The sequence below is a fragment of the Myotis yumanensis genome, unplaced genomic scaffold, assembly GCF_028538775.1.
Source record: "Myotis yumanensis isolate MYYU_CA2020_CCGP unplaced genomic scaffold, mMyoYum1.0.hap1 SCAF_20, whole genome shotgun sequence".
Lineage (NCBI taxonomy): Eukaryota > Metazoa > Chordata > Mammalia > Chiroptera > Vespertilionidae > Myotis > Myotis yumanensis.
This window is the reverse complement of record NW_027223771.1, coordinates 13,407,311-13,432,496: the sequence shown is the minus strand read 5'-3', so window position 1 is coordinate 13,432,496 and position 25,186 is coordinate 13,407,311. Positions and strand designations below refer to the sequence as shown.

The 25,186-nt window shown below is 45.1% G+C and overlaps 1 pseudogene; it reads left to right on the top strand.

The window, feature by feature from the left end:
• Nucleotides 1–20,397: 20,397 nt before the first annotated feature.
• Nucleotides 20,398–21,728, top strand: LOC138998339 (pleckstrin homology domain-containing family A member 2 pseudogene; annotated as a pseudogene).
• The last annotated feature ends 3,458 nt before the right edge of the window (nucleotides 21,729–25,186 follow it).

The window sequence follows — 25,186 nt, the reverse complement described above, 5'->3', positions numbered from 1 at the left end:
CACTACAACATTGAGATCAGTAAAACATATATCTATATAAAGAAGTGAATGCAAATATTCCCAGAAGATTTATTTATACTATCCCGCCCTGGAAATGAACAAAATCACAGACAGATCATTAGTTAAAGTGGTAACTCACAGATCACAATACTACTCAGCAATAAACAAAATAACTATTCACATAAGTGTTTGTGTTGAATCTCAAAATAACTGTGCGGCATGGAGGAAACCAGTATTTGTTAAAGAGCACACACATCATAGTGCCTATAATAATATAAAAAATAAGAACTGCCAAAACCGGTTTGGCTCAGTGGATAGAGCGTCGGCCTGCGGACTGAAGGGTCCCAGGTTCGATTGCGGTCAGGGGCATGTGTCTTGGCTGTGGTCACATCCCCAGTGGGCGATGTGCAGGAGGTGGCTGATCGATGTTTCTCTCTCATCGATGTTTCTGGCTCTCTGTCTCTCTCCCTGAGCAGACATTTTAACAAAGGAGATAAACACAGTGTAAATTATGCAAGAAAAAAAATGCTCACCATCAAGAATTCTTAGGGAGCCGTAACCGGTTTGGCTCAGTGGCTAGAGCATCGGCCTGAGGACTGAAAGGCATCAGGTTCGATTCTGGTCAAGGGCATGTACCTTGGTTGCGGGCACAACCCCAGTAAGGGGTGTGCAGGAGGCAGTAGATAGATGTTTCTCTCTCATTGATGTTTCTAACTCTCTATCCCTCTCCCTTCCTCTCTGCAAAAAAATCAATAAAAAATATTTGTAAAAAAAAGAATTTTTAGGGAAATGTTATTAAACAAAAACAAGTTAACAGTATAGTCATTGCCTGGCCTACTATTTAAAAAAATAACCATCACATGTGCTGGCAGGTAATGTAAAACCTGGAAATTTCATTACTGTGGGTGGCTGGGAAGGCAAAGGGAATGACCATTTTAGATCACAGATCTGCATATCTTAAAATGTAACACATTCACCAACAATGCAACAGTTAGATAAATAAAACATACACCTGTAGGAAGAACTGAATGCAGTATTCCCAGCAGTTTTATTTATAAAAGCACAAATTTGGAAATAAACGAAACCAGTGACAGATCAATGGATAAAGTGGTTATCCATAGAATACAATATTATTAGCAATAAAAAATTAACTATTCACATAAACATTACTGTTGAATCTACAAATACCTGGGTAGCAAGAAATAAGTCATAGTTTATTAAAAATTATACACCTTATAGTGCCTATAAAATTATGAAAAATATGAACTAATGTATTATAAGAGGAGGTATATCAATGGCTGTATGGAGGGTAGAGAATCCAGAAGAGTATAAAAGGGCAAGAGGTAAATACAGGGTGTGTAAAACTAGGTTAGAGTTGTTAGTATTGAAAATAATACAATGGTAAATAAGTAATAAAAGTATAAACTCTCATGGCTACTGTGTCTTACATTGTTGGGCATGATCACATTCACTGAAAGGTCATTGGTTTGATTCCAGATCAGGGCACACGCCCGCCTGGATCTGCAGTAACGGGCATGCAGGAGGCAGGAGACTGATGTTTCTCTCCCTCTGCCCTTCTCTCTAAAAATCAATAAAAACACATTTTAAAATATATAAAACTAAAGGCTGATGAAATTCACACACTTTTGATATTTCTCTTGAAATTTTCATGTTTTCTTTGATTACAAAATCCACCATTATTACCCAGTACACCTAGTAGGTAAAGCCTTAATTGTGGTTCCAAATAAAAACATAGCTATCCCTCTATTCTTAGAAAATTAAGATGGCAACTCTATATACACATCACCATCTCTCTCCTCATTTCCTGAGAGAATCATTGTTGCCTCTGTGGCAGCAAATACTGTCCGGAAGTAAAGGCTACTGCCATCAGATTGATCAGGAATTCTGAACTGTCACAAAACACACAACCCGGGACTAATTATACGATTATCCCTCCTTTAGCTTTGAATTTTTCCTCTTGTGATAACCTTGAGATGAACACCATAGTGGGGCCGAGAGAATCACCAAAACCATGAGATTCTTTTCACAACCAATCACTTCAGCTACTAAAAGAACAAACAAGCTTCAGGACTGGGTCATTTGTGAATAATGTTCAGAAGAGGCAATTTTCATCCAATATACTGATGTCTCTTCCACTCACTATGAAAACAGTGTCTGTCCCAATATTAGTTGCACTTCACAGTGTTACAACAAATAAAACCAGCCTATGATATTTCACACAGCATGGCTCAGGGCTCCTTTGCAGTATGTAAGACATACTATGAACAGAGAATATAATCCATATTGTTCACAGGAGCACAACAAAGGACTCTTCTTCCAGGTGATCACTGACCTCACAAATAATACTGGCACCAGGCTAAAAAATTAGAACCAAAAAGCCATGCAGATTTTTGTTACAGGACTTGGTTAGCAATACAAAATAAACCAATATTGGATAAAGAGTGATTTTTTGCCATTATTATGAGCCTTCCAAAGTGCAGAAAGTTTGGGACCCCACCATATCTGTTCCCCCCTGCGTTTGACAGATCACAACTATCCTTTCAAATCATCCCAGGCAGTGACTATAACCCACAAAATTAAAGGTACAAAAGCAAAAAACACCTTTACTAAAAAGATCATAAACCAGAACAGAGGATGGCAAAGCAGTTTGTAAGTTGGTGAATTAGAACCTAAAACGACTCATCAGAGGATAATGTGAGAACAATGATAGAACAAAAAGGACTCCTCTTCTGGGGGACCACTGACCTCACCAACATTAGAGGCACCAGGCTGCAAATTGGAACCACAAAGTTATGCAAACTTTCTTTCAGTGGTACAAAATAAGCCATTATTGGACAAAGGGTGATTTTTCTGACATTATTATAGCTTTCCAAAGCACAGAAAGTTTGGGACCCTACCATATCTGTTCATCTCGCCATGATGATAGATCACAACTTTTGTATCAAATCATCCAGAGAGTGAAATTTTTTAAAAAAAGAAAAGCTACAAAAGAAAAAACATGTTTACTAAAGATCATAAACCAGAACAGAGGGCAGTAAGCAATTTGCAGGTTGGTGAATTAGAAAGTAAAACAATTCGTAAAAGCATAATGTGAGACCCACAATGTCCCTGAAAGTGGCAGCACTCCTTATCTGAGGATGGGTGCTCTGGACACACCCTGGGTCAGAAGCATTCCCTAGTCAGAAAGGAAGGAAGATCCTGTCAAGAGCTTGAAGTAATCATAATGTTCTCAAGCACAAGTGAGAACACAGAATACATTTCCCCTGAGCACACAGGGGTTGTGACTGATGCACACTCTTCAGGTGAGCCAGGTGGTAGAGGTGAAATATCTTCAGCCACACATGCTCGCTGTGACATCAATCGGTTCGCAGGTCTGGGCATGTTAGCAAGTACAATGCAGCTCCTTCAAGACTCACTTGTGCCTGAAACTGATGAGGAATACATCAGAGTGCATGTTCCATTAAAAGGGGTTTAAATTCAGAAAAATAGGTCCCAAAGAGTCGCCTTCAGTGTTGTTATACTAAGTGAGAAAAAGAAAACATTCCCTGCACATTTAACACTTCTCTCCTGTGTGAACTCTCTGGTGGCTAGTGTGCTGAGCCCTTCAAGGAAAGGACATCCCACATTCTCTATATCAGGGGTCCTCAAACTTTTTAAACAGGGGGCCGGTTCACTGTCCCTCAGACATTCCACACATGTGCACTGCGGGCGTGGGACGAGTCAGCTGCTAAGCAGGACAGGCAGCGGTGGCAAAAACACCTGGTGGGCCAGATAAATGTTTTCGGCGGGCTGCATGTGGCCCACGGGCCGTAGTTTGAGAACCTCTGCTCTATATCTTTAGGGCTTTTCTCCAGTGTGAACTTCTCTGGTGTTCTTTGAGGATAGACTTATCACAAGGACTTTCCACAATCACAGCACTAATATGGCTTGTCGTCACTGTGAACTCTCAGGTGTCTAGTAAGGTGAACTTTTTGGATAAACGACTTCCCACATTCCGTACATTCATATGGCTTCTTTCCAGTGTGAACTCTGAGATGTCTAGTGAGGTTAGACCTTACACGAAATGACACTCCACATTCTGTACACTTATAGGGCTTTTCTCCAGTGTGAACTCTCTGGTGTACTTTGAGATAAGACTTACCATTGAAGGACTTCCCACAATCACAGCACTCATATGGCTTGTCGTCACTGTGAACTCTCCTGTGTTGTTTGAGATGAGACTTATCATTGAAGGACTTTCCACAATCACAGCACTCCTATGCCTTGTCATCACTGTGAACTCTCAGGTGCCTAATAAGGCAAGATTTTTGGCTAAAAGACTTCCCACATTCAATACATTCATATGGCTTCTATCCAGTGTGAACTCTGAGATGTCTAGTGAGTTTAGACCTTACACGAAATGACACTCCACATTCTGTACACTTACAGGGCTTTTCTCCAGTGTGAACTCTCTGGTGTACTTTGAGATAAGACTTATCATTGAAGGACTTCCCACAATCAGAGCACTCATATGGCTTGTCATTACTGTGAACTCTCAGGTGCTTTGTAAAGTTGGATTTTTGGCTAAAAAACTTCCCACATTCCGTACATTCATATGGCTTCTCTCCAGTGTGAACTCTGAGATGTCTAGTGAGGTTAGACCTTACACGAAATGACACTCCACATTCTGTACACTTATAGGGCTTTTCTCCAGTGTGAACTCTCTGGTGTACTTTGAGGGTATAGTTAACATTGAAGGACTTTCCACAATCAGAGCATTCATATCGCTTGTCGCCACTGTGAACTCTCAGGGGCTTTGTAAAGTTGGATTTTTGGCTAAAAGACTTCCCACGTTCCATACACTCATATGGCTTCTCTGCAGTGTGAACTCTCTGGTGTCCAATGAGTGCACGTCTTTCTCTGAAGAACTTCCCACCTTCATTACATTCATCCTGCTTTTCTCCAGTGTGAACTCTCCTATGTCGAATGACATTCAAGTGTTGTCTAAACACTTTCCTACATTTGTTACACTCATAAATCAGTTCTCCAGAAAATACACCCTGATGTTGAACAACTTTCAGGTTGTGTTTAGCAGCATTTTCACATTCTCCCCACTGGTGGTGACTATTTCCATGAAGAAATTGCTGTGAAATCTCACTGCCACAGTATAAGTCCTCAGTGTTGAGAGTGGCCTGGTGCCGGAGTAGCTCTGAGTTGTACAGCAAGTCTTTCCCAACCTTCCCGCTGATGGAAGGCACCAACGATAAGAAATTGGACCTACTCACTGAGGAGGCCCTGTCCATACCTTGTTTCCAGGGCTCCTCTCCACATCCATTCCTCTGTTGCTTGTGAGGGTTTGCATTGAAACAGAAGTCTCCAACACATGGGTCACTACAGAAGAAGGCTTTCTGCTCAAAGTCTGCTGCATGTGACCCACTCAGGTGCAAAATACCTTTTAACACAGAGAAACACCGCTTACACAGAGGGATCTTCTGGGTGGCTGGAGCTGTCTTAGAAGCCCTGACCTGTGACTCTCCTTTTATAGATACACTCTGAACAGAACAGGCCTCATCACCATCGACTTTATGCCAACAACCTGAAAAGTGAGACAGGGTAAAGAAATGAATGTTGAATGTGGTGACATGGGGAAGTCCCATTACCAAAGTGTATTACACATCACATGCTGTTTTCATTCAATTGTCTGAAAATTAGAGATGTCTCGGAAGGATTGATAAGAGGCTCTTAAGACTTCCTGGGCTAATGAAGATCACAAAATAGGGAGGCCTCACCAGAAATAAGACACAAACATGGCAAGCACCACATGGATGAGGATATGGATTTCCAACTAATACTTCTACTAACAGCATTCAGCATGGCTTGTCTGCTGGGGACAAGGACAAGCTGTACAAGAATTGGTCAGTTCTTACTCCAACTAAAATTCAATAAAGGCATAGCTGGTTTCGAGGACTAATTAGCACATATGTGCACCTCATAACACACATCCAAGTCAATGTTGCAGAATACTGCAGAGGCACCAATGCAGAGGAACAGGTGATGAAGAGGTGAGCAGTCAGCTCTGGCCAGAGCAACACAGCTTGCTCTAGTATTCGGGGAAGAGAATATAACAAACAATTGATTGCAGGTCTCACAAGAACAGCCTATGGTCCTTTTAAGTAAAGACCATAACATGGCACAGGTCACCTAGAGAAAGAAGGTAGAAGTTGAAGCCATGCAGGTGGATACTGTCAGCCTCCCATGAAGAGAAAGTGCAAGCTGGGCCCCATGAAGCTCACTGGAAGATTCCTGACCTTCTGTTTCCTATGCTTTTTGAGGTAACAGGGGTTAGCGAGATGTTCGTGGAGTCCTTTGCTCAGGACTCTCCATCCAGCTCATCCCTGGCAGCCACAGCACATTTGACAAGACAGTGGGGAAATTTAGCAGGAACCCTATTCTCGCTGTGGGAGAGAGAAAGCTATGCCTGAGGAATAAAGGAAGAGAGGGCATCACCTCAAGACACTTGGGAGAACATCAAGGTCTTACCTACAGATGACACAGGTGCAAACACTTCCAGCATCACATCGCAGTACAGAAGTCTCTGAGCCTCATCAAGGAGCCCCCATTCCTCCTGAGAGAAGACAATGGCCACGTCCTCATAGTTCATATCCTGTCATAATGGGGACAGTACAGCCCAAGATCAGATTCACTCCTATGACTGTAAGTCTGTCATGCTCCCGACCCTCCACATCCATCTGCTCTGTCTACTCCTCACATCAGAGAAAATACCAGGCCTTCATCCCATGAAAGCCACTGTCTTCTTATATTCCTACTGACATTTTGTCTTCCCACCATATTAAAGGCATGTGAGCAGATAAAAGATACCTGAGCTCTGGACCTTCCATGCAGGCTACACTGAATTTTATCAACAGAGTGTGTCAAACCACAAGTTAAAGAGAGATGCTGGCATAACAATAGTGTGAGTGATTGGATACTGGTCTTGTCAGGCAACACCCTCAGATTGTTTCTCAAAGACACCAAATACATGGCATCACACTTCGCCCTCTTGACCCCAATCGCAGGGTGCTGAGACCATAGCTCTGCACTGACTGTTGCACAGAGTTCTTTGAACAACACTTCTCTCACACAGCTTCATTCCCAGAAGCACAACTGCAAAGGTAAGGCAAATTTGCTGTGGTGAGGACAAATTGTTTCCTAATCACTTTTCCCCTCCAAAATTATAGTCCACCATGTCCATAATGTCTTACCCCTTACACTTCTCCCTTACCCATTCCAGTGGAGATTTTGAAGCCTGGGTAACACTGATGCATGCTATCTCACTCCTATTATCCAGGTTGTCATCCCCAACACCAAAAAGGAGGTGGTCAGTTAAATGGCACCTAAGCTCTGTACCTTGAATGTAACACCAAAACACCCCTCCTTACAGGCAATTACCCTAAAATTCACCTTATTGGATCATCTAGACACCATCAGAAATAGACTCTCTATCATTCACTCTTCTGTCAGTATCAGGGTGCTGTGGCCATCAATTCACATTCCCTCTTCAAGTGCATAGCACTCTTTTCCACACCTGGCTCACATCTGCACTCCCTCAGCCCCAGTCCCCATAGTCCTCTCCTTGGCCTCTGAGTGATTACTCAGCATGTGTTGTCCAGAGAATGCTTGCCAACATCTCTCACTTAACCGCCACTCAAGTCCCAGCCCCGATGGCCCTCTGCATCATGCCCAGAGAGTCTCACAGAGGACCACTCAAGCCTCTAAACTAATCCACAACATTGACTGCAACTTCCCACAGCCAGGCCACACCAAGGGTCATAAAAAATCCTGGTGAGTGTTTAGAGAAGTTCATATGTACCAGCCCTAGTCTCATCTTGTTTTGAGTAATTCTTTAGCCTCCAGTTAATCTTAAGTCCAATCATCATTTAAAGGCCTTGACCACTGCAAAATGATTACCTCTCCCCAAACTCTACATGACAACTTCTCTCCCTCTGCTGTGTTGTGACACCCACCTCCTACAGTGGCCCCAGCAGGAAAGCCAGTTCTGTCTCACACTGTCCTTCTGAGCTACTACTACCATTACCAACCTCACCATGATTCATTGTATTAAAGTGATCTACAGCCCTGGCTCATGTGTGTCAGTTGGTTGAGTAGAGACCCATGCACTGGTGAGGTCACATCCTGGTTTGTATACTTTTAAAAAACATACCTGCTGGTTCTTGAATCAGCTCACTCTTCACTCAAAGCCTTTGCACATTCTGGAAATTATGCCCTGAAGAAGAGGTTGTCAACCTTTCGGACCTCACGGAGCACCAGTGGTCCGTGGTCCACCAGTTGATGACCGCTGCTCCTAAAGTTCCTTAAACCAGCGGTCACCAACCTTTCAGACCTCACGTAGCACCACTTGTCCACGGACAACTGGTTGGCAACCACTGCCCTGGATGACCTCCCAGTCATCACACTGGTTGCCAGGAAGAAGGTTCACTTCACGAAGCCCTACTCCTGGCCTTAGGATTCAGGGCTTGGTGTCTGTTCGAAGTACCCAGGTCCAGGGGCTACAAGAGGGGCTGGACAGTGCCAGGGCAACACTCTCGCAGAGGCCACAAGAGTGTGAGGCCTGAAATAATATTCATGAACCGGTACACCTAATTCATTCTGTATTTGCAGGAATTTGTGGAAAGAAAATGGTCTGTTGAGAGCCTGGCACCCACCAGGCTCTATGGGCTCACCTGCTCAGTGCCCTTGCCCAGCCCAGAGGCCAGGTGCCCTCCAGATGCCTGTATTACCTCAGGTCTCAGTCCTCAGGGCTCACTCTTGCCAGTTCCCTTATCATTTACAGGACTTTCCCTTCCTGTCCACAGCTGCTGTCCTCTGTCTTCTAGTCTGTCCTTCCTCTGAGCAATGTTAGGAAAAGTTAGAATCCTGCCTCGGACAATGTCCCTCTTCTTTTCACAACCATCTATGGCCCCAGAGTTCTGAGAGTGAAAGGAAAACTCCTCCTGCAAAACCACACCTCGTCTCTTTGTTGCCTTTATACGCACAACAGGCCCGGGTTTCCAAATCCTCCAGGCTTAGCCGCACCACCGTATCCTTAGAAGGTGGCATTGCAGCCTGTGGCCCTCATCCCCCATCACACCCTGTGTCACCCAGGAGCGACTCACTGTTCTGGATGCGGCTTCCTGGGCTGCAGTAACTGAGAGGAGCCAGTCCCCAAGGCTGGAGGGTTAAATGGGGTCCGGCTGAGATAAAGCTTAAGCAGAGAGGAGTTTGGGAGGCACGGAGTTCCCAATCCTGGCCTGTTGGCGGTCAACAAGCCCCAGACACACCCCGCACAGCAAGGACGCTGCCTCCTAGGCCTCCTCCTCCTCACGACCAGTGGGCTGAAGCCTGTGAGTCCTTGAAGAAACTGAAGAGGCCAAAATGCCCACCAGGAGGAGAAAGGTGGAAGTTCCGCCCTAACCAGATTCAGTGACACCAAAAGTGCTCTGTAGCTCCGCCCATGTCGGCGCATTCCTTTCTGGGTAATGTAGTTTTCCCAAATGCCAAGGGGAGGACTAGCATCCCAGCCAATGACATTGGTGAATAAAGGTGATGTGGCTCAGCAAGTGGCCCTGGGGAAAGACAAGATGGGACTAGAGGCCTGGTTAGCTGGAACAGAGGGGCAGATCTCCCAGGAGAGGGTTGTGGGGAGGACTGGGAGAGATCCCCCAAGGAATATATGCGCAGGCGAAAATGGCAGACATCTGTAATGCTATCAATGATAAAAAATACATTTATTTTAAATAATATAGCCCAGCTTCTGGGGCTCAATGGTTGAGAGCTGACCTATGATCCATGAGGTCACGGTTCTATTCTTGGTCAGGAAAGATACATGGGTTGTAGGTTCAATTCTCAGTTGGGTGGGGGTGGGGATGGGAGTGGGGCTGCAGGAGGCAGCAAATCAGTGATTCTCTCTCTTCATTGATGTATTTATCTCTCCCTCTCCCTTCCTCTTTCTAAAATCAATAAAAATATATTTTTTAAAAGTATATACATATATGCATAGTCCATGGACATAGACAATAATGTGGTGAGGGCTAGAAATGGTGGGGGCAGGATAATAGGAAGCAAAGGGGGATGAGGATGGAGTAAATTGGGACAATTTGTCATGGAGTCAACAATAACAACAATGGTTTGCCCACATGGCATGGCTCAGTGGTTGGGCGTGGACCCAAGAACCAAGGTATCTCTAGTTCGGATTCCAGGACAGGGCACATGACCAGGTTGGGGGCTCTTTCCCGGAAGGGGCACGCATGAGGCAACGGATCAATGATTCTCTCTCATCATTGATGTTTCTCCATCTCCCTCTCCCTAAAAAATCGAATAGTGTTAAGATTGATTTGAGTCACTGTAACCAGTTTGGCTCAGTGGATAGAGCGTCGGCCTGCGAACTGAAGGGAACTGGGTTCAATTCCAGTCAGGGGCATGTACCTCAGTTGCCAGCACATTCCCAGTGGGGGTGTGCAGGAGGCAGTAGATAGATGTTTCTCTCTCATTGATGTTTCTAACTCTCTATCCCTCTCCCTTCCTCTCTGTAAAAAAAACCAATAACATATATATTTTTTAAAAATACATTGATTTGAGTCAACAACACCGAGGTGAATGAGGGCCATCATGTTTTCCCCTAAGTGCTCTAAACAAAATAATGCCTGGGTCTCTCTTTATAGAAGATGTCCAGGCATAACTGTGTTCGGAAACAGGAAACACCCTGCAGTGGGTCTGCCTCAGCTTGGTCTGTAGGGTTTGAGTTCATTATTTCATGTTAGAAAAGATTTCACAAGATGAGTCCCGAATATTTTGAGAGTACATTAATTAAAGCTGGGGGTAATAAAAAAGGAAGGCCCTATGATAGAACAAGCAACAGCACAGGGACTGGGTGTGGCTCCTTTGCCACTTTAGAAACATAGTGCGAAATAAATGAGCCAAAGTGAGGCTGCTGTTAGCTCACTGGGCATTCAGAGAAAAGGAGGCCTTGAGTGCAGATCCTGGGTGTTAGCCCAGGATGAGCTGCCACTGCTCACTGCTACCCTGGTTACAGGTGAGTGGGATCCCTGAAAATCTTAGGAGAGCCCAGGTGGTGTGGTTCAGTGGTTGAGTGTTAACCTATGACCCTGCAGGTCTCTGATGGATTTCTGGTTAGGACACATGCTCAGGTGGTGGGTGGATACATACTGTGGTGCTTGCAGGAGGCAGTCTATCATTGAAACATCTTTGATGTTTCTCTCTCTCTCTCTCTCTACCCCCCTCCCTTCTTCTCTGAAATCAATAAAAATATATTTTTTGAATATACAGTGGAGCCTTGACTTACGAGTTTAATTCGTTCCGTGACGGAGCTCATAACTCAAATCACTCGAATGTCAAATCACTGTGACGTTAGCTGCGCCAACTAGCGGTGGGGTATCTGAAGCTGGCTTGTAACCCGAATTTTTTTGAGCTTGCAACTCAAAGCAAAAAATCGGCCGAGAGACAGCTCATATCTCAAAAAAACTCGTTAGTCGGGACACTCATAAGTCAAGGCCCCACTGTATGTTTTAAATCAATTATACTTACATCAAAGTTTAGTATGTTTAAAAGTTGCCACTTCACATTATTTTAGTACTTTATCACGAATGTTCTTGAGTATATTTGTACCTACTATATCAGCGTGTTGGAAATAATATATAATGATTTGCTACTGAAATATCTTAGCAGGCCCATGCTCAGTGCCATCATTTTGTCAGTTTAAAACTGATCATGATGAGAGTATTTAACACCAGGAAAATTGACAAATAATACAATACTTAACTTCACGTAATGTACTATTGAATGCTTTGACTTAAAGTGAATGGTGGAGAATGCTAGCAACAGAGATTAAATTTAAAAGTGTATCATGCAAGTGGGCATTAAATTGTGCATAAGATAAAATTTGGGGAAAAAAAACAATTTGGCTTCCAGTATTAAAAATTTATAGTTCCAGCCCTAACCAGTTTGGTTCAGTGGATAGAGTGTCGGCCTGCGGACTCAAGGGTCCCAGGTTCAATTCCAGTCAAGGGCATGTACCTTGGTTGTGGGCATATCCCCAGTAGGGGGTGTGCAGGAAGCAGCTGATCGATGTTTCCCTCTCATCGATGTTTCTAACTCTCTATCCCTCACCCTTCCTCTCTGTAAAAAAACAATAAAATATATTTTAAAAATTTCATAGTTCCAAATGGCAAAGAAATCAGTTGTGTCTTTAAGGAATGAGTGAAGTGAATACAGATGTCTTAGATCAGGGGCGGGCAAACTTTTTGACTCGAGGGCCACAATGGGTTCTTAAACTGGACCGGAGGGCCGGAACAAAAGCGTGGATGGAGTGTTTGTGTGAACTAATATAAATTCAAAGTAAACATCATTACATAAAAGGGTACGGTCTTTTTTTTTTTTTTTTTTTTTAGTTTTATTCATTTCAAATGGGCCAGATCCAGTCCACGGGCCGTAGTTTGCCCACAGCTGTCTTAGATGCTGAATAGTCCTCCTATCGGGTAAATCCTAACTTCATTTTAAAAACTGCAAAAGTTTCTGACCAAATTTTTTAACAAATAGATAAAGACAGCTGGTCCGAGTGCAGTGGTTTCTTACAACAAAGAGATAAAGACAAGGTGTATAAATGCATAAAGAAATGCTCATCATAAAAATTTCTTGTGGAAATGGTTTTAAAACAAAACAAGTTAACACTATACTGATTTTTGGGCCTACAATTTAAAAGTATAAAACATCTCATGAGCTCACATGAATAAAGAAAAAACAACTAGAATTTTCATTATTGTGTGTCTGGGAAGTCAAAGGGAATGACCATTTTAGATCACAGTTCTGCATATCTTCAAAAGTAAAACACGCACTTACACTGTAACAGATAAGTAAAACATACATGTATATAAAGAACTGAATGTGAGAGATCCAAGATGGCGGCCGACATGACAGCAGGCTGCAGCATCACATCGCAGTACATATGTCTCTGAGCCTCATCAAGGAGCCCCCACACCTCCTGAGAGAAGCCAATGGCCATGTCCTCAAAGTTCATATCCTGTCGTAATGGGGACAGTTCAGTCCATGATCAGCTTCTCTCCTAGCCTTTTTCTTTCATCATACTTCCCACTCTCCATATCCATCTGCTCCCTCTACTCCCATATCACAGAAAATAGCAGGCCTGCATCCCTCAGAGTCACTCTCTTCTTATATTCCTACTGATACTGTGTCTTCCCACAGCCATAAAGCAGATGCCCAGATTGATTATACCTGACCTCAGGGGCTCGCATTTAGGGTCAATGCAATGGGTGTCACCATACAGGGACAGATAAATGTTGGCCGTAAAGAGACATGTGAGTGATTTGACACTGGTCTTGTGTAGCAATATCCTTGTTGTCCCGAAGATTCTGCCTCCAAGACCCCGAAAAACAAGCATCACTCGTCACCCTTTCGATTCCAGTCCTAGGGTGCTGAGGCCAACACTTTTTGCTACCTGTTCCACATAATTCTTTGTTTTTTGTTTGTTTTTTTTTAAATTAAATCTTTATTGTTCAGATTATTACATTAGTTACTCTTTTTTCCCACCATAACTCCCCTCCACCCAGTTCCCACCCCACCCACCGCCCTCACTCCCCACCCAGTGTCCTAATCCATAGGTGCACGATTATTGTCCAATCTCTTCCCTCACCTCCCACATCCCCCCCCCCTAAGAATAGTCAGTCCATTCCCATTCTATGTCCCTGATTCTATTACAATCACCAGTTCATACTGTTCATCAGATTATTTATTCATTTGATTTTTAGATTCACTTGTTGATAGATGTGTATTTGTTGTTCATAATTTGTATCTTTACCTTTTTCTTCTTCTTCCTCTTCTTAAAGGATACCTTTCAGCATTTCATATAATACTGGTTTGGTGGTGATGAACTCCTTTAGCTTTTTCTTATCTGTGAAGCTCTTTATCTGGCCTTCACTTCTGAATGATAGCTTTGCTGGATAAAGTAATCTTGGTTGTAGGTTCTTGGTATTCATCACTTTGAATATTTCTTGCCACTCCCTTCTGGCCTGCAAAGTTTCTGTTGAGAAATCAGCTGACAGTCGTATGGGTACTCCCTTGTAGGTAACTGATTTTCTTTCTCTTGCTGCTTTTAAGATTTTCTCTTTGTCTTTTGCTCTTGGCATTTTAATTATGATGTGTCTTGGTGTGGTCCTCTTTGGGTTCCTTTTGTTTGGGGTCCTATGCGCTTCTTGGACTTGGAAGTCTATTTCTTTCACCAGGTAGGGGAAGTTTTCTGTCATTATTTCTTCAAATAGGTTTTCAATATCTTGCTCTCTCTCTTCTTCTGGCACCCCTATAATTCGGATGTTGCTACGCTTGAAGCTGTCCCAGAGGCTCCTGACACTATCTTCGTATTTTTGGATTCTTTTTTCATTTTGCTTTTCCAGTTGGGTGTTTTTTGCTTTTTCGTATTTCAAATCTTTGACTTGATTCTTGTGATCCTCTGGTCTGCTGTTGGGAGTCTGTATAATATTCTTTATTTCAGTCAGTGTATGCTTAATTTCTAGTTGGTTCTTTATCACAACATCGAGGGTTTCACCAGTCTTCTTGAAGATCTCACTACATTTATCGGCGGCTTCTAGACAGTTCTTTAAAGACCTTAAAAGTGTGGTTTTGAACTCTATATCCAGCCGTTTGCTTTCCTCCAATTCTGTCATTTGTGTTCTATTTCTTTGTCTCGGCATTTTTTATGCTTCGCTGTGTCGATAGAGTGCCTTTCTGTGCTAAGTGTCCCAATTACCTGAGGTAGACACTCTTGGTGCACCCCCTTGTGGGCTTTGTGCACAGTCTTGTTGTGGTTAAGCCTTGATTGTTGTAGTTATCACTGTGAGGAATTGACCTCCAGGCCAATTGGCTGTGGGAATCAGCTGTGTCTGCGGTGGGAGAACTTCTGTGCTGGAGACACCCGTCTGGGGCTAGACTTGCTTCGATGGGGCTTTTGTGCTCACTGAGTCTGCCCCCTGAGTGTGTCTTTTATGGTTCCACGGAGCTGCAAACTGGATGGTCCCACTCTGACCTCTGGGCTTCCTGGCTCCTGGATCTCTAGGGAGGTGCTAATCTAGCCTTTGCCTGAGTCTATCCAGCAAAAGCCTCCCTGCAGGGCTTGGGCGGGGCGGGTCCCATGGGATCAACAGGGCGGGATTAGCAATTATGGCTGCTCTCAGTCTTGCCCTCAGAGGCTCTGCTTCTCAGTGTCCCAGTAGCCGCTGCAAGCCCCACGGAGAGAAAGCTGCCCTAGGGTTCTGAGCGATGCCAGACAGTCCCGCTTCTCCCATATGAGTGTGGGTCCTTAGAGACTCGCCCGGAACTGGAGCTCAGATCCTGAGACTCCCTCCTGATTGAAAACGACAACCGCGCCCTCAGCCTCCAGCCTGCTCTGCATGCACTCCGAACCTTAGTATTTTACTTCAGCACTGCGCCTCCTCTGAGCCTCGGTATGCTTTTCTCTTTCCTCCTAGTTGTAGAACTTCCACTCAGCCAGCTTTCTTGTGGTTCTGGATGATGTCCGTTCCGTCTTTTAGTTGTATTTTTGAAGTGGTTGTTCGAGGCAGCAAACTCCCGTGTTTACCTATGCCGCCATCTTGGTTTCTCCCACATAATTCTTTGTATCACACTTCTCTCATACAGCTTCATTCCCAGAGTCACAACTTAAAAGACAACACATATAAGCTATGTAGTGGAGGGGTTGTTTTCTAATCACCTTTTTTTCAACATTCTAACTCACCTCCTCTGTAATGTATTTCTCTCTTACCCTTCTCTCTTCCAAAATCCAGTAGAAATTTTCAAGCCCAGGTGACACTGATGTCTGCTATCGCATTCCTATTGATCACTATAACAGCCCCAAAACAACAAGCAGCTGTGCACCTATATGACACCTGAATTGTGGACCTGGCATATAGTGCCACAATACCCGTCTTTTCAGGAATTACGGTACAATTCCCCATGTTGTATCATCCAGTTAACAGCAGAAATGGACTCAACCTTCATTCCCTCTGTGTCAATATCAGGGATTTGTGTCCATGAATTTACACTCCCTCTCCAAGAGCACATCACTCCTTCTCCCACATCTCTCTCACACCTGCACTCCCGTACCCGAGCTCCCATAGACATCTCCTTGGTCTTAGTCATTAATCAGCATGTGTGTTCCAGAGACTGCGTGGCAAGTTCAAACATTATCAAGTACTATTCTGACTCTGAATGCCCACACCCAAGACACAGCCTTCAGTTCTGCTATAAGGCCTCCCTCCCAAAGACACAGCCTTCAACCTCCGAACCTATTGAGAACCACATCAGATCTCAGTTATTCAGAGCCCAATTCTACTGCTGCTGCACTTGATGCCCCTTCTCCACTCACAGCCTTCAGTACTCAAGTCCCACTGCCTATGGTCCACTACTCCATGCCCTGTGAGTCTCACAGATGCCCACTCCTGCCCATAAGCAAATCTACCAAACTGGATGCAACACACCAGGCCACACAAAGATCACAAGAAATGCTGGTGAGCGTTTAAGAATTAAATATGGCCCTGGCTGGTTTGGCTCTGTGGATAGACCACTGGCCTGCGGAGTAAAGGGTTGCAGGTTTGGTTCCGACGGGGGGTGGGGGGGTACATGCCCAGGTTATGGGCTTGATTACCCCAGTGGGGAGGGGCGTGCAGGAGGCAGCTGTTCGGTGATTCTCTCATTATTGATGTTTCTATCTCTCTCTCTCCTTTCCTCTCTGAAATCAATTAAAAATAGAAGTAAATATGCACCAGCCAGTCTCACCATTTTTGAATTACTCTTCCACCTCCAATAAAAAAAAAAATGTGATCTACAACTCCTTCCTGATCCATACACTTTAATATTTTTTCTAAGTAGTCTTCATCTGGAAGTACTCCTCAGAGTTCCAGGTGGTCATGAACTGGCCTCTGAAATATATCATATCCTAAAAAGCAAAAAATAAAGGATTTTATATTCTTCATGAACATTACTTTTCCCATGAATTTCTCCATGTCAGTTGATGGTGCTTTCATACCATCAGGTACTAAATCCAAACCTTTACCCCTCTCTCCAATCCTCAAAATTAGAAAATCCAGGTGTCCACATAAAACCCTGATCCATAATGACACCGCTTCTTCCACATCCACAACCACCACTGTGCTCCAGTTAGCATCACACTCACCAACACTATCACAGCAGCTTCCATCCTCGGCTTTCTACCACCGTCCTCACACCCATACTGTGCATCATGCTGCAGTCACAGGCAGTCTAATGAGACCTGGGACAGATCACCTGCTCTACTGACCAATTACCCCAATGATCCCATCACCAGCTGAACAGAAACCCAAGTGTCCACAAAGCTCCTCTGCACTTGATTCCTGTCCCTGTTTCCAGTTCCTATTTTTTAAAAATGGACCCCTGCTCGTCCCTGAATCAGCTGAGTCTTCACTCCAAGCCTTTGCACATTCTGGAACCGATGCATGGAAACACCTGTCACACACAATTCCACTGGCTGCCAAAATCAGGTGCCCCTCATCTGACCCTTGGCCTGGACTTAGGGTTCTGGGCTCGGTGTCCCTTCAAGGTCCCCAGGTCCAAGGTCCCCCGAGAAGAGGGGCTGGATAGTCCCAGGACCCCACTGTCTCAGAGGCCACCATAGTGTGAGGCCCTGACATAGCCCCACAGCCCAGTCCCCTCAGCGGCTCTCACCTGCAGGAACCTGTGGGAACTAAAGGGCTGCTGAGGGCCCGGCACCCACCCCAGGTCCCAGGGGCTCAGGCCCGAGGTCCAGCGACTCGGAGATGCCCCTCCCTCAGGGCTGGTCCTCAGGGCGCCTCCTGCTGGGTCGCTGTGTTCACAGCCCCTCCTCCCGCCCTCACTGCCGCCCTCTCTCCTGGAGGCGGCTCCTCCTCTGGGCGTTTGGGGAACGTTTAGACCCGCATCTCAGCCTCATCCTCTGCTGTTCACAGCCACCCACAGCCCCGTCGCCCTGAGCATGAAAGTAAAACTCCTCCCGGGAACCGCCTCTCGTCCTCTTTGTCGCCTTTAGACACAAACCAGGCCTGGGTGTCCCCACCTCCCGGCTCAGTCCCCCCACGGCCTCCCCCGGCGGCACCGCAACCCGTCGCCCTCCTCCCCCCTCACACCCCGGGTCCCCCACGAGGACTCACTGTGCTGGACGCTGCGACCTGGGCTGCGGACCCGAGCGGCGCCGGGAACAGAGGCTGGAGGGTTCAATGGGGTGACGCTGAGTCAAACTGTGTGAGCGGAGAGGAGTCGGGGTGGCACGGGGACCCCAATCCCGCCGGTTTGGGGTCAACAAGCCTCAGACACACCCTGCCCAGCGGGACCGCCGCCTCCAACACCTCCTGCTACTCGCCACCGACCACTGAAGCTCCTGAGTCTCTGCACCCACAGAAGAGTTCAAAATGACCGCCACGAGGAGGAAGTCCCGCCCTAACCGGATGTGAGAGCTCCAAAATGCTCCTTACCTGGCTGACTCTAGCGCAGTCCTTTCTGGGTAATGTAGTTTTTGCTATGACCCAGGGGATGTCTCATCACAGCCAATGACCTTGGTGAGTATTGGTGTGGAGGCCCCACAAGTGGTGCTGGAGGACAGGACTGGAGGTCTGCTTAACGGGTTCATACTGATAGATCTCTGAGGGGAGGGGAAGGGCAGGTATGGAATAGATCCACCAAAGAATATGTATACAGGGGGAAATGAGAGACATCTGTAATACTATCAATAATAAAAATTACAGCCCTAACCGGTTCGGCTCAGTGGATAGAGAAAGGCTTGCAGACTGAAAGGTCCCAGGTTCGTTTCAGGTCAAGGGCATGTATGTTGGTTGGGAGCACATCCCCAGGAGGGTTGTGCAGGAGGCAACTGATCAATCGACGTTTCGAACTCTTTATCCCTTGACTTCCTCTCTCTAAAAAATCAATAAAATATATTTTAAAAAAATAATAAAAGTTATATATATTGAAAATTTTTTAAAATACTCTAGCCCAACTGGTGTGTCTCATTGGTTGATCACTGACCTATGAACCAGAAGGCCATGGTTTAAGGGCACATAAATGGATTGCAGGCTCATTTCCCAGGGAGAATGAAGGTACAGGATGCAGCCTACCAGTGATTCTCTCTCATCATTGATGTTTCTCTCTCTTCCTCCCCGTTCTTCCCTGAAATCAATTAAAATATTTTTTTGAATGTATGATTTAAATCAGTTGTACTTAAATCGAATTTTAAGAACGGTTTAAAACCTGGGGATCCCAATAATTTTACTGTGTTACTAGGAAAGTTCAGAAGCATATTTTTTGCTATTGTATCAATGTGTTGGGAATAAAATACAATGATGTGCTACTGAAATATCATATCATGTCCATTATCAGTGCTATCATTTTGGCATTTTAAAACTGACCACGATGAGAGTATTTAACCAGGAAATAGACAAATAATATAAACCTCCATATCACTTAATGTATTACTGAATGCTTAGACTTAAATAAGAGCGGCTCTGAACGTTAACAATGCAGATTAAATGTATAAGCATATGGTATGAGTTGACTTCAGTTGTACATAGCATTAAAACTGAGTAAAACAATTTTCCTTGCCGAAACCGGTTTGGCTCAGTGGGTAGAGCGTCGGCCTGCGGACTGAAAGGTCCCAGGTTCGATTCCGGTCAAGAGCATGTACCTGGGTTGCGGGCACATCCCCAGTAGATGTGCAGGAGGCAGCTGATCGATGTTTCTCTCTCATCGATGTTTCTAACTCTCTATCCCTCACCCTTCCTCTCTGTAAAAAATCAATAAAATATATTTAAAAAAAACAAAACAAAACAATTTTCCTTCCCGGATTCAAAACCGATGGTTCCATATGGCAAAGAGGCACTTGAGTCACTGAGGAATGAGGGAAATTTAAGCACATGTCTTACATCCTCACAGTCCTCTTTCAGTTAAAATAATAAATTTATTGAAACAATTTGAAAAGGATTACCAGCAGACATTTTAACAAAGCAGATAAAGACAGTGCAAAGAAATGTATGAAAAAATGTTCACCTTAAAAAATTCTTAGGTAGCCTCTCCTCCCCCTGCGGGCTCGGCGGAGCATTGTACTCACATCCGGGGCTGCGTTTTGCTTTAATTAGAAACGTAATTAACCCGGAAAAAAGAGCTGAGAGACAAGAGAGAAGGAGGGGGCGGGGTGGGGGGACCAGAGCGAGAGGAGCCAGAGGCACCGAGAGTTTGGTGGCGAGATAAAGAAACCTCAGAAGAGGGCTGGCCCTGCGGGCCGGAGGGGCGCGTCGCACCCCGATGTAACCCCGCACCCTGCCCGAGCCCGGCCCCTGCGCGGCGGGGGTGATGTGAGCAGAGCCCAGGAATGCCTTCTGTGGATCGGCAGAACCGAATCTGTGGGTTTCTGGCCATCGAGGAGAATGAGAACAGTGGCAAGTTTCTGCGGAGGTACTTCATTCTGGACACCCAGGCCCACTACCTTCTCTGGTACATGGACAACCCCCAGAACCTGGCAATTGGGGCAGGAGCTGTTGGATCTTTGCAGCTGACCTACATCTCGAAGGTGAGCATAGCCACCCCAAAGCAGAAACCAAAGATTCCATTTTGCTTTGTCATCAATGCCCTCTCTCAGAGGTATTTCCTTCAAGCCAATGACCAGAAAGATCTGAAGGACTGGGTTGAAGCTCTGAACCGAGCCAGCAAAATCACTGTACCCAAAGCTGGGAACCTGCCTCTGACGACAGAAGTGCTCAAAAGCCCAGCAGCTCCTCCGGCCCTGGAGAAGAAGCCGCAGGTGGCCTACAAGACAGGGATCATCGGAGGGGTGGTGGTCCACACGCCCATCAACCAGAATGGTGGGGACGGGCAGGAAGGGGGTGAGCCAGGGTCCCACACCATCCTTCGAAGGTCTCAGAGTTACATTCCCACGACGGGCTGCCGGGTACCCACTGGCCACCCCTTCATCAAGAGCGGCTACTGCGTGAAGCAAGGGAATGTGCGGAAGAGCTGGAAACGTCACTTCTTTGCGCTTGATGACTTCAGCATCTGCTACTTCATGTGTGAGCAGAACCGAGAAGCACTGCGCACGATATTTCTCAAGGATGTCCTCAAGACCCGTGAGTGTCTGGTCAAATCTGGGGATCTCTTAATGCGGGACAACCTGTTTGAAATCATCACAAGCTCCAGGACCTTCTGTGTAGAGGCGGACAGTCCAGAAGACATGCACAGCTGGATTAAAGAGATCAGGGCAGCTGTCCAGGCCCTCAAGTGCCACCCCAGAGAAATGTCCTTTTCTCGGTCCATTTCTTTGACTCGCTCTGGAAGCTCCAACCTGTCGGGTGGGCCCAACTCTGTCTTCTGCAGAGGACGGCCACCTGTGGAAGAGAAGAAAGCCCTCTGCGAAGCCCCCTCGGTGGCCTCCTCCTGGCAGCCCTGGACACCTGTCCCCCAGGCTGGGGAAAAGCTACATCCATCTGAAGAGACTCTTGAGGACTCTGTTCACGTCTTGACTTGGGGAGAGCAATACTTCCGGGGCATTGCCCAGCTCCCGGATAAGGCACCAATCGGAGCCCCAGCAACCCAAGGAGAAGCCATTTATGTTCAACCTTGATGATGAGAACATACAGACTTCTGATGTGTGATGAGGCATAGCGCCCAGGGAGGGAGGGACGGGGAGGACTCAAGCAAAGGAGGCCATGACTCTGTTTTTCTATCTGTTGGAGGATAGTCAGAGGCCTTTATGCCGCTCATATTCCTTTGGATGCTCTATGGGAGGGGCCCATCCAGCTGGCTTTTTAAAAAGAAATATCCTGCCGAAACCGGTTTGGCTCAGTGGATAGAGCGTCGGCCTGCGGACTGGAGGGTCCCAGGTTCGATTCCGGTCAAGGGCATGTGCCTGGGTTGCGGGCACATCTCCAGTGGGAGATGTGCAGGAGGCGGCTGGTCGATGATTCTCTCTCATCGATGTTTCTAACTCTCTGTCTCTCTCTCTTCCTCTCTGTAAAAAATCAATAAAATATATTTAAAAAAAAAAAAAAAAAAAAAGAAATATCCATGTGGTGTTTAATTTGGGAAAATCACTAGGTTACGCTCAATGGAGATCAGGTTGCCTCTTGTTCGACTATTGAAAGGTCGTCCTGATGAGAGAAGGTTGGAAGTCCAATTTCGTCCCTAACCAAGTTTTACTTCCTTGTCCTAGTTTTAGTTCCTTCCCTTTGTTTTCAGGACAGACACAGAATCTTAGGCCAGTCATCTGGCTTTATCCTATTCCTCTGTATTGGCTGAAGTGTGACTGTGAAGTAGAAGGGTGGAAACTAACCCACCTAAACAGAGAGAGGAGAGGTGGAGACCCAGGCTCGGCTTCACTGGGACCCATTCTAAGGGGAGGTGTTAAAATCTGGGGGCTAATCCATCAGGGCAGATCCCCATAGAGAACGAAATAGGGACCTCTTGTAAGGAATGGGGAATGATTCATCCAATACATCAGTCAATTTTGGGAACGACTCTGTTCTCATGTAGATGTTCTTTGACCCCAAATACTGTCGGTGTGAGTGACAGACCTGCCCACTTGGTTTCTGGGTCCAGCCCCAAGGATGGGTTTATCAGTGTTTGCTGGGGTCCAACGTGGGGCAAAGCTGGGACATGTGGAAAGACAAAAAGGAGGCACATGTGATCCTCCCAATGACAGATTGTTCCAGCTCAGGGCTGCACATAAGCTGCAGACGGGCACTGGTCAGGCGTGCTAGCGTGGTGAGACATAAGGTCGGACTAGACGATCTGGAATCCACACAGGTGAGTCTGCGTCCTGTGGAAATATACAAGCATATCCTCTCCCCCGGATTAAAAGTACATCAGGTCCCTTCCAGGCTCCTGTAAGCAAGTCTCTCCATTTGAAGAGGACTTTAGGTTTAGTTAGATCAGGGTTCCAATGCCTGTACATCGGGGAATTTCCCTCAGAATCTACATTTAGTATATTAATTACAAATAGAGTATGTTGTAGAACATGATGAGGAGAGGAATATTTAAACTCATTTTCTTGTAATTTTTTAATTTGTGTTTTTAAAGTTTGGTGAGCCCTTTCTACTATTGCTTGGCCTTGAGGATTGTAGGGTATTCCTGTAGTATGTGCGATGCCAAATGTAGAGCATAAGTTTTTAAAAGCTCTAGAGGTATAGGCAGGCCCATTGTCTGTTTTAAGTGCCCTTGGTATTCCTAGGTAGGAAAAACATTGGAATAAATGTTGACTTACATCTTTAAAGGCTTCTCCTGTACGTGCAGAAGCAAGGATAACATGAGAAAAGGTATCAATACAAACATGCACATAGCGAAGTTTGTCAAAAGATGGGACATGAGTAATATCCATCTGCCAAGTGTTAAATGTTATGACTGTTGAGAACAGAACAGACATTTCCCTTGATACGGTGTTAGGTGGAATGTGTGGGGAGTTGACACTTGTATGATAATTCACTGTGTGATAGATCAGATCTCTATTTTAGAGTCTTAGATTTGCTGTGAAGCAGATGCTGGGAAGAGATGGATTAGAGTTCATCCAGCTAAGTTTTCTTAATCCATATTTTCCAAACAGAAGGAAAGGTCTGTTTTCGCACAGACATTATCTTGAATCCTGCCTCACAGCTCGTTTTTCATGGCCCAACAGTAGTCTAAGTGTAAGCGCTGTAATATTGTGTGCCCTGGCATATTTGCTTTCTTTTTATTGTTTGTGTTGTCCTTTGAAAGAAGCCTTATGTTCTTGCATGATCTGACCTTGTAATCTGATGAGGTGTTCTGTGTACTTAAGAGCAGAGAGATAGAAAGATAATCTTGATAGATATTTATATTTTTAATAAAATAGAAACTGCATAGAAACACTGATTTAGAGGCTATGCATTGCTGACTAGAGATGTCCCAGGTAGAAAAGCATAGATTGCATTTCCCACCCAAATTTCAGGGTGTGCCTTCTTCCATTTGGCAAAAAAACAAAAAACAAAACAAAAAACTATTTCTGGGGTCCCTGGAAGGATTTGTCTATCCAACTTATATGGTGAACTGCTCAGGGTTCCCTAAAGGAAAAGACAAGGTAACTCATTTCTGTCTATAACTGTTATCAGCTAGGTCAGTTAATTATATCTTTAAATTATAAAATTAATGACTTGTGGAAGAGACTAAGAGAAGTATTTTTACCTAAGTAAATCCCTTTCCCTGCTTATGTCCACATCTAATGCAGAGGTGAAAAGATGTGATCAGAAAATCCTTAGGAACTTGAGGGAAATGTTGTGGGAAGAGCTCAGGAGATTTATCTCAGTGCTGCGGCAGATGCAATGGCGTGAGCACACTCCACCTGCACAAGCTTCCTCGGCACACCAGGAAGTGGCATTGCCCACCTGAGCTGACCTCCTAGAGCCCCTACATAGTACCCTGATCTTTCCTACTATTGGTTGCCCTATGGATGTTGTAAACTTCTGATTGGTCTGGAATGTTATATATACTGCTGCACTCACACAATAAACTTGGATCTGCATCACTGAACCGTCCCCGGAGTCGGGCATGCTTCGTTAGGACTCCGTTCGGCCTCACCCCCGCGGGACCCCCTGCTTCAAAATGTTATGTTTCTTTCAGGAGCCATTCTTTCCTTGAAGTCCATGTCATGTTGAGAACTATTCTTGACTGCACTGTGTTGGAGCTATACTTCACTTAAATTGCTTGGCATAGTGGTCCTGGTATAAAAAGAAAATCTACTACTGGGTCAGTCTCTCTCTCTCTCTCTCTCACTCTCTCTCTCTCTCTCTCTCCAGACTCTTATACACTTTTGTCCTTAGAAACCCTTGGTTTGGGAATTATTTATTTGTGAGTGGTGGAGGTTACAACATACTTCAAGTAGTCTACTTCTAAAAGTCATTCCAAATTCTTAAAGCTCTTTGTCTCTGGTTTCATTTTTCAGTTTTCCTCAAGAAAATTATTTGGCTAATAAGTGCACAATAAGTCATACTGAATGAATGGAAATAATTTAGAGACTTTTGAGGTCTCTTTAAACATTCCCTAGCTCATGGAAAGGTGTCACCTTTTGGTGTGTAAATTGTAAAAATCTATCCATTTCTCTCTC